Raw genomic sequence first — 10,781 nt, 5'->3', positions numbered from 1 at the left:
TTTTAATACACTACTAAGATAGGCTTTTCTTTTTCCATCTTGATTTCAGAGGTCAAAAACATTTTTCAATTTTTTACAATCATATAGTGGTATAGACTTGTCTTTTAAGAACATTTTGCTGGAAAAATTTTTTGGATACGACGCCCCGTTATGGATTTATGATTTTTTAAATAACATGATGTCAGAAAATCAGCCCAAAAGCTTATCTTATTTCTGTTGGTTACGCACCGCTGATTCGCAATGTTTGTCATCACTTCAATATGTCTACCGATTCGTGAAAAAAGGCCTATTCCTAGGGCCAGGCCAAGCTAGTAAATTGTTTAAGAATGAACTCGTAAAGTCCCTTCGATGTAGATAAGATTTGTTTTCATTTGAAATTCTCTCTTCGAGGATGTTAAACTGGCTCCCTCTGGTGGGTGAACTGCTTCAAAGCGGCTTTAAAAGCAAGACTAGAGAGGCTTAAAACTAGGGTCCTACTAAATACCACACGGAACACACGGGACCACTCGGGAACACACAGGTGCAAAAATGATAAAAATATTACCCCACCAGAGTAGAAAACTACTTAATAATCAATAGAAACCAACTTTTAGAACGGTAATTATCCGAATTCTGTTAAAAATCGATGTATCTTGATTTTGTTTTATTGGTTTTTCCCGTCGTATGTCGGTATGTAATGCGTTGACATTGTGGGTCTGTAACGCATTGACGTGTCAGCAGAAACGTATTCAACCATGACCTTCATGTCTGTGTTTCATAGCATCAATCAAGATAGGCCGTTATATACTGCTACGTGAACGGTAATAAACCTATTCTACATAAAACGAAAATGAGAATTTGAATTTTTATGTATTGTTAGATTGATCGTTTATTTTTATTTTCTGTCAAGCTCGTATATGTGTTTTTTTTTCTTTTTCAGTGAAGGGCCTACATCAATGGAATAAAGAAGATTGCATTTGATAAAATATATTAGAAGTGAATACAGTAAATACAGAACTCAACTTGTCACAGTAAAGAATTAGCTTAGTCCGTCTGCAGATATTGGGATTCCTTCCAGTGGATGCTTAGTTTATTTTGTCATTCTGATCGGATTTTCTCTACTGTTTCGTTTTAATTTTAATTTTAAATTGTTTTGCATTATATGGCCGTTTGCTGTTTTATGGGTTTTTCCCATTTGCCTTCCAAACTGGAACTGTTGGCCAATTCATGTACAGTATATTGTATAAGTAACCTCTGCTAATTAGCATGCATCAGCTCTGTACAGCTATATAAACCATTTGTTATTTTATGAAGTTTAGGCCTACGCCCTTATTGTTTATGCTAAGAAATTGTTTAAAGAAGGTTTATTGTAGGAACGACCGAGATATTCGTTTAGTAATAAACGTATTTATGTTACTAATTTTAACCTTTGTTATTATTTTTTTTAAATAATGTGCTGTGCTCTTATTTATCTACCATTTATATCCATTACATATCTTTCAATTAATTGTTATTGTGCTCTGTGAGGATGAATTCGGAAGATACTCATTAGATGGAATAAAACCATAGAGATATAATAAGAATACTAGAGCGCTAACCGCAATGTATTCGATGTTCGAAATACGCAGAACTGTGTGTGTGTACCATCCAAGATGGCTGCCATAGATTTAGCCAATCAAATTTCGCTAAGCACCATCGTTTTCAATTGCGCCCTCAATTTACTCAGAAAGTTCAGAAAGTTCAGTACAGCTAGTTACCCGTATGTTTGAAACTCGAGCGTTGCGGTGTTTGGGTGTAATGTACACGATTTTAATTTTCATTCCTTGGTACTTTATTTTTGAATAAGATGCTCCACTTGGCCTAGTTTTAGCTACAATAGTTTAATAATTTGTTATTACCATTACTCATTATCATTAATAAAATAATAATCAGTCAGAGGGCTTATTAATATGTAATAATTTGTATACTAAGCCTGAAGGTGGCACTTTACTACGACTGCCATCTTGGATGGTACACATACATAACTCTGCATTGCTGCGCCATCTTGTCAGCACTCTAGTTGTTTAATAGCTCTATGAATAAAACCCACAGAGGCCTAAAATGGCAAATTTTTTTCTGGAGACGTGAATGCGTTAAAGAACCTCAATGTCAACGCATTACCTTCCGAAGCGCGGCGGAAAAACCTGTTTAAAAAAAATTAATTTTTACCATATTTTGGATAATTGCCATTATAAAAGTTGGTTTTTATTGATTATATAGCAGTTTTATACTCTCGTGTGGTAATATTTTAACCATTTTTTGCACCCGTGTGGTCTCGAGTGGTCCCGTGTGTTCCGTGTGGTATTTAGTAGGACCGTAAAACTATCCTTTCTTTCCCGATCCCTAGCTAGGCCTAGGCCTAGATAGATTTTATTTTTAGTTGGCCTATGTTCTAGCCTGCAGACCTATCACAGTATTATTCAGTTAACAAATGCATACTTACTAGTAGACGAATATCAGTTTAACTGTAAATAGTATACTGCAGAAACACAACCGACGAAAAAACAAGGAAGGACATCATTCCTTACTATATCATTAGCAACAAGCTAAATATCATGGCGTAAACTAAAAATTGCATAAACTTCCGGGAATCGATAGAGGGCGGTAAACAAGTATTGAATTTTGAAAGGTGGATTAAAAATGTGCATGAACGTATTAAAGCATTCAGTTACTGCAAATTATGTAATAACAATAGCATCGAAAGCACTGGTCATTTTGTATTTCAATGTACATGATAATACAGTATAAAAGATAAATATTTTTACGAACTTAACTAAGAGTTATTGTATTATGGATACAAACAATTACGGGAGGATTTCGAAGGCAACTGTTGAATTTTACTTTATGACCTTTATTAATTCAAAATGTCCTTACGACAGAATTGGAGGAACTGCATGATATGGAAATACAGAACAATTATAAAATGAAATGCCACCCACTAATTAAATGCTAAACAACCTTTATTACGTATTATATATTTATCTCTTTTAAAGTCATTAATTCTATTATTGTTTTGTTTCTTTTATTTTATATTTTTTTTATTGTTTTTGATTTCTTTGATCTGATATTCATAATCCCTAACTTTTTATTGTATTATGGATACAAACAATTACGGGATGATTTCGAAGGGAACTGTTGAACTTTACTCTATGACTTTTATTAATTCAAAATGTCCTTACGACAGAATTGGATGAACTGCATGATATGGAAATACAGAACAATTATATTAAATGAAATACCAACCACTAATTAAATGCTAAACAACCTTTATTATGTATTATATATTTATCTCTTTTAAAGTTATTAATACTATTATTGTTTTGTTTCTTTTATTTTATATTTTTTTTATTGTTTTTGATTTCTTTGATCTGATATTCATAATCCCTAACTTTTTATTGTATTATGGATACAAATAATTACGGGATGATTTCGAAGGGAACTGTTGAATTTTACTTTATGACCTTTATTAATTTAAAATGTCCTTACGACAGAATTGGATGAACTGCATGATATGGAAATACAGAACAATTATATTAAATGAAATACCACCCACTAATTAAATGCTAAACAACCTTTATTATGTATTATATATTTATCTCTTTTAAAGTTATTAATACTATTATTGTTTTGTTGTTTCTTTTATTTTATATTTATTTATTGTTTTTGATTTCTTTGATCTGATATTCATAATCCCTAACTTTTTTATTATTTATAATAGTAATATTTAAAAAAAAATGTACATCAGATTAACTAAACAGGCCTAAAATAACAGTAATAGATAATATTAACTTGCAAAAATAGTAGTAAAATAATAATGACAGTAATAATAATAGTAGTAGTAACAATAATAATGATACTAATAACAATATATGTAATGCTAATTAGTAATATTAGTACTTGTAATAAAATTGATGATGACGATAATAATTATAATGGCCAAGAATGCAGTGATAATGATAACAATAATAATCAGAGTAATAATATTAATAATAATCGAATATTAATAATAATAATAATAATAACAAAAATAATAATACAGTAATAATAATAGGCCTATAACAATAATGACAATAGTAATAATAACAATAATGATTATGTTAATGATGATGGTGATGATAATAATAATAGAGAACTGTTAATACCAGTAAAAATATTTTACGTACTGTATTGAATTTTTAAATTTTGTTTAGCTTCTTGTATTTTTGTTTTGATCTATTTATTTGTTAATAGCTTGATGTGTGTTTCTTTTGTAGTCACGTTGCTGAGTTTGTTGTCTCGTCTGTGGATTCTGTTCCTCAAGACTTGTCTGCGATATTGGCAATCTGTTAATATTTTCAAGACAAGGCTAGTTTGCTGTTCGCCTTTGGATATTTTGATGGATTTTGGCACTATATAAATTCGATGATTGATTGAACGCAACATAAAATATTCTGATCATTTTATGGGGAAATCGTACATGTCAAAAACTAACGCATGCGCAGAAATACTATCACCGTGCGGTAGATTGCTGCTTGCTAGAAATACATTCCGAACAAAAAACAAAACACAATCGGGTTGTCCTAGATCTGCATGCTCTGGATATTGATGCAGCGAAACGTGAAACAACAAACATAAGACAGAAGATGGTTATCATCATTTCATTTTTAAAATTTCTTTTCTATCCAGGTAATATTAGTGTTATTATGTAATTATGAATTGATATCCAAGTATGGTAAATCGGTGATTACACTTATTTTGTTTTGGATAAAATATAATAATTATATATTTTACAAATCAATTTGTTTGCTAGGCCTAGGTGGGTGATTAGCTAGGCCAGCTAATTCTGTATTTATGTAAGAAAGACTTGTTAGCCTTGCGGACACGACCACCACTACCATCACCTACCTCGAAAAGGCTTCACAACCAAGCCCAAGCCCAGCTATTCTGGCGGTATCAACAAGCATCTCTATCCAGTATTACATACTGTATTATGAAGTAATTTTTAGGGGTTAGTTCCTAGCCTCATAATTTTCTTAAAAGTTAAAAATTAAATATATAGGGCCTAGGCCTAATAATAAATAAAGAAAGTCTGATGATAACTCCCTTGCAAAATTAGGCCTATGCATAATTAAGTCTGGCCTTGTTGGATGTTGGCCTAGGCGGCGGCCTAGCCACCTGGCTGGCCTAGTTTAAGCCAGGCCTAGCATAGGCAATGGTAGATTCAGGAATTTGAAATAGAGGCCAGGCAGGGGAGAGCCTTTGACATGGAGGGTTTAGACCACTACAGCCCCACTGTGGTTGGGGCTAATAAGGCAAGAACATTATGAATTCATGGGGCACCTATAATTATATGGCCAGAAATGGCACAGCAGTCTGAAGCCACATTTACACTAGACATGATTACGACACGATAGAGATGCCCACTGTGGTTGGGGCTAATATAATAAGGCAAGAACATTATGAATACATGGCACCTATAAATATGGCCGGTAATGGCACAGCAACTAGCCACAATTACGACACGATACAAATGTGTGCAGTTTTGAAGAACACAAACTATGTGATGATATGTCGTCGTCGTGTCGTAATCGTGTCTAGTGTAAATTTGGCTTCAGACTTAAATTTTTTTTTCTCCATATTTTTGTAAATTCTGAAAAGTTTAAAGAGTGAGTGGGGGATTTTAAGGAGTTGGGGAAGCAGCTGGGCCCTTTGAATATTGAAGTTTTTTTTTTTTTTTTTTTTTTATTTGTTTAATTTAGTTTTTTGTTTTTTTTGTATTTTTTGTGGTGTTATCAATAATTTAAAAGTTGATAGGAACATTTTTACAGAAGGTAGGGGATGTTGTTGAAGAGAAAGAGGATGCTGCTGAAGAGAAAGCCTGTTCACCTGCTGTGATGAAGTGCCCCCTCAACTTGGAATATTTTCACCTCTAAAAATTTACAATATTTGTCGTGAAATTGTAATCAAATTAGTAGTGTTGAGGAAATAGACATGATTGAGATTCTTATCATTTGAATGAGAGAAATTCTATCATTCATATGATAACAATCTCAAAGTATCATTTAGGTATATTGTCATCATACTAGTGTGATGGAAAACAATGGTAGGTTATCAGTGGTAGATCAAGGAAATCGAATTTGAGGGGCTCATAAATGCAGTTCTGCAGATAAAGGGTTCGACTACCTTAGCCCTGCCCTGGTTGGTACAACATTTTGCATCTCTTGAATTTCTCAATGGCCAGAAATAGCACTTTAGACTTAAAATTTAAATATAATTTACTTTTTTCCCCATTTTAAATATTGTATTATTTTTTATTTTCACAATTGTATGATGGAGGGTGGGAGTGGACTGGACCTCTTGAATATGCATATGGGTTTTTTTTTTCTGAAAATCATAATACATGAGTCATCAATTAACATATTTTTCTAAAATCATTTGGACAAACTTTAATTCTACATTTTTATTTCATAAAAATCTAAAAATTTGAAAAACGTGTCAAAACAATACTAAATAGTCAATAACTTTGTCACAATCAAATTTGCTTCGGTTAGCACCATTCAACACATTAATTTACAGAAAGCAGAAAGAATTACAAACAACGTCAAAGTATGGAGAACTAAAGTCAGTAATCAAATCCTTGCATATGAATATTATCTAAAATATTTTCAATTCCATTTTAACAACAGTTTCATAATATTCCAATTATCATTGTTATTATTACAGTGACAGGCTGTTATTCTCACAAACTTAAGTTATGACATTCTCTATGACATTTCTTTTAGTGGATGTGATGTACTGTATGTTCTTCTCAACGAAAAATAATAAAAAAAATTATCCAGTATTTGATTATGGATTAAAATAAAATCAAATTCATTTTCCTCTACAGTATGAAACAATTGAATGGAACTGTAGGCCTATTATTATTATTAAAATGATTAGACAAATTTTTAAAAATGTAATAAAAATAAAAAGCAACAGCAATTTGATTATTTATAATTTACACCTTATGATTACACCTCACCTGGATATGTAAATGAGTTCAAAACGTATGGAATAGCGTAGGGTGGTTGCTAAGGAAATGACTAAGTTTACTGTAGGATTGCAATCTCGGTCCTGTGTCATCAAGGCAAGCTGTCAAACATTTGCAAGCCTTCTCTACAGGGTCTTCTCTTATCTGTCAGGCAGGGGCCAAGCGCTGAACAGTTCCTGTCATATTGAATTCAGTGTGGGCCAAGTAAGGATCAGTTCCTGTAAAAACTTCTCTTTGAGGTCTGATCTCATTCACGTTTCTTTCATCGCTTTGTTACAGTTGTAGGAATACTTATTATACCAAGGTATGTGTCTGACCTCTGATTGTTAATTTTCTGTAAGTAGAAGACCTTGATGTACATTTTACCTTAATATGTTGGCAATTAAATCATGTAAAGTAGGGAAGTTGTGGTTTAATAGTTGGTGCTCTTGTTTGGCTACCAGGAATCTAGGTTCATATCCCATGAAGAGATCCATTATTTTTCTGATGATTTATTAAACAACTCATGATAAATTTCATTATAATGAAAGTTAACTTTTCAAGTATCAGTTGTTTTCCAGCATAAAATTCAATACTTTATCCCAGTTGAATAAGTGTGTTGCTGAAATTAAAATCAATTAAAAATTAATTAACTTCAATTAATGTTTTTTTAAAACATTTTCACCTTACAGAATGATATTTAGGTTTGTGCTAAACACTAAAACAATTTTGTGTAGTTTAATATATGAAAATGTTTGTAGGCTTGGGTACAGTACTTTCAATTCCTATTATTACATTCACATTGTCATAAACGTCCGTTGTTTCTGATAAGAATGCATTTTAAGTCCGGAAAATCCGTAGGAATGAAGTTGAATGCATGAGCAAAGTGTCCCACACCCTGACTATCCTGCGATTATCATTTAACAAACATTAAATCTTTCGCTATTTTTTCATTATATTTAATTGATTTTAATACGAGAGAATAACAGTTTGTACTATGTATTATGCCCATAAGGTATTGGTTGTGCATTTTTTTTCAATCTTGATGTTTACGTATATTAAGTTTGATATTATCATTTGGCCCTTGAAGATTTAGAAAACATGTCCGAAGTATTTTCTAGATTTCCTCTTGATTTTATCTTATTTCCATTGCAGAAAAAAAAAAAACTTTCTTCTTTATAAGTCGGTGTTTCAAAATATTTTCAGTGTATTTCTTTGTGAATACTTACTACATAAAATGACTAATTGCCTATTCTCTATCTCTCTCTCAAGAGAACACCCCTTGAAAAGTAATAGAACAGTTGACTCTCAGCACCAAGCACAAGTGACCCTGCAACTATGGGTCTTCCTCATTCTTTACATATTGGCCCGGAATGTCCACAATGTTGGGGCCCTACTAGACTGAAGGTTAATAAGGGCAAATAGACAAAATTATTAGATTATCACCCCCGCCTGCTTCAACAATTTAGGAAATATTAATGTGGGAATATTTTATTTTCTTTTTTTTTTTTCTCCATCATTTATTTTTACTACATAAAAATCAAACCATGCTCGGGTGGTTTTTGATTTACATTTGGAACAGAATTTGGAGAGAGTGTTTGATCAAGTCAGAACTAAGTTTTGAAATTTGAATTACATTTTAAAGAAATTAGAACTACATTTTGGAAAATTTGAACTACGTTTTGAATTTCGTTTTGGGAAACTAGATCTACATTTTGAGAAATTAGACCTATGTTTTGATAAATTAGACATTGAATGCTGCAATTACATTTTGATTTTAACAGACTTTTGCTGCGTATGGCACACCGTATAAAAATTTTTTTTTTAAACAACTACTCACAAAATATAAAGGAATTGGCTCCGAATTCGGTAAACTTCAAACTCTTTCAATTGATTTTAGGTCAGACATTGGTCGCCGTAAAGTTTAAAGCAAAGCCCATTCTTTAAACTTGTTGTTTATTTTCGTTCAAAATAAACAGCTCGCTAACTGCAGACCCGTGGGCTGATCGGGTCATTGATTCACAGCTCACATGTTCCACAGAGACTCTCACTGCTAAAAATAACTTGTTACATCATGCATTACAAGTGGGCGGTCTTCCTTGCGATGGGTGTGATTGGTCGGATTGGTTGTTGTTGGGCAAAAAGTAATCTACAACATCAAGAAAGTTTAGGCAAAGGCTTGCCTAGCTCCAGCAAAGACCAAGGCCTTGACGCCTATGCCTACTGAATTATTAGGGTGTTCCCTTCCCATTGATGCTCGAGTAATGTCCGATATTTTTTCACCGGAATATAGTTCTGGATAGGCCATTTAATTATATTCCTAGACCTAGGGCAATTGTTTAAATGTATCTGCCACCTCAATTTTTGTAAAAAAAAAAAAGGAGTGATAATCCAATAATTTTTTCTATGTGCCCTAACCACAAGATTTGCAGGTCTTTGTGACCAAAAGTCACCCTGTGAGATATTATGTCAGTCACTTAAAATTACTTTATTTTTATTTAAACAAAAAATTTTTCATTAATTATTCATTGTGTTTGATTCATTTTCTTTAATTTTTTACCCTTAAATGGATATATTAGTAAAAAATAAATTTTTTTGACGTAAACTATTTGCTTTCACTATGTGGAACTACAACACATAATTACCATCAAAATGTGTTATTGTGTGATCATAAAGAGTTGATGATCCCAACCAGTTTAGAAAAAATGTAATTCTACTAGAGTAGCATATGGAATGTGTTGAGAATGAAATGACGTTGCTTGCATTAGATTTGTTCATGCCATTTGGAGGGGGGGGGGGGGGAGAATTTTTTTTTAATCAAAGCCCAAGGAAGGTGTTTATTCCAATGAGGCTCTAGAGGAGGGTTTTATTCGAGGGGGAATTTAATTAAAGGGGAAGTTTATTCAATGTGGGCATTAATTTCAATACAACATTTAAAAAGTAGTTCCCAACCATTTTAAACAAAAAAATTGGGCAAATTTTCATCTTTCTTGTAATGGCTGCTGAAAATGTATTCTAATACAATACTCTATCCCCAATTCAAAGCCAATGTTTAATTTTTTTTGTTTCGTATCTTTTGTCCGGGAAAAGTTCACACTGGTACAATACATGAATTAAAAGTAAAGAAGGGGTAGGCTTATACCTGACGAGCTATGGTAATGCATTTAATATTTGTTGCAGATTTTTTTTTTTTTTTTAGTAATAAAAGTGTGTAAATTAGCAAAAATCAGAATTAATTTGATATGCATCCATCTCATTGGAAGATTAGGAATGATTTAATCCTTTTTAATTAACAGTTTAATGTTTTAATTGAATATGAAGCATTTTTAATTAATTTTAGGTTAAATATTATAATTAACTAATTAATTAATTTCTATCAATTGAAATATTACCTGTTATACCTACTGTAAATACTTTTATAAAACTGAGATTTTCTTTTTTTTTTATTGTTTCTCAATGTCATAATATGATTCAACATATTTTGTACAAAGGAAATTTGATTTTAAATATATACTGTACAGTATATGACTTTGAGGAATCTATGAATAATATTTTAGTTCAAAGCCAAAAATATCTTTTGGACATCTAAAAAGATAAAATTTAATTACTCTATAAATCATAATAAAAGAAAGTGTATTCATTTACAAAACTGTATAATTTAAAATTTAGTAAAATAAGTTTGAAAAAAATTAATGGATTAATATAATCTCATATTTCTGTATTTTCATCTTTAGATTTATAAAAGAATGTTTATCCTCAAGAAATAAAAATAAAC

The 10,781-nt window shown here is 31.6% G+C and overlaps 1 protein-coding gene across 2 annotated transcripts in view; it reads right to left on the bottom strand.

Moving 5' to 3' along the window:
• LOC117113365 overlaps positions 1-2,574 on the bottom strand; it is a 16,196-nt gene extending 13,622 nt beyond the window's left edge. For both annotated transcript variants that reach the window (XM_033256673.1, XM_033256674.1), the window contains exon 1: positions 2,462-2,574. The gene's annotated coding sequence lies outside the window, so the exon portion shown is untranslated. The remainder of the gene's footprint in view (positions 1-2,461) is intronic.
• Positions 2,575-10,781: the final 8,207 nt, after the last annotated feature.

The sequence above is a fragment of the Anneissia japonica genome, unplaced genomic scaffold (genome assembly GCF_011630105.1).
Source record: "Anneissia japonica isolate Jap-2015-1 unplaced genomic scaffold, ASM1163010v1 scaffold4695_len98069_cov149, whole genome shotgun sequence".
In the NCBI taxonomy this organism is placed as follows: domain Eukaryota; kingdom Metazoa; phylum Echinodermata; class Crinoidea; order Comatulida; family Comatulidae; genus Anneissia; species Anneissia japonica.
Note: the sequence above shows the minus strand (reverse complement) of the source record. Positions and strands in the feature narration are given on the sequence as shown.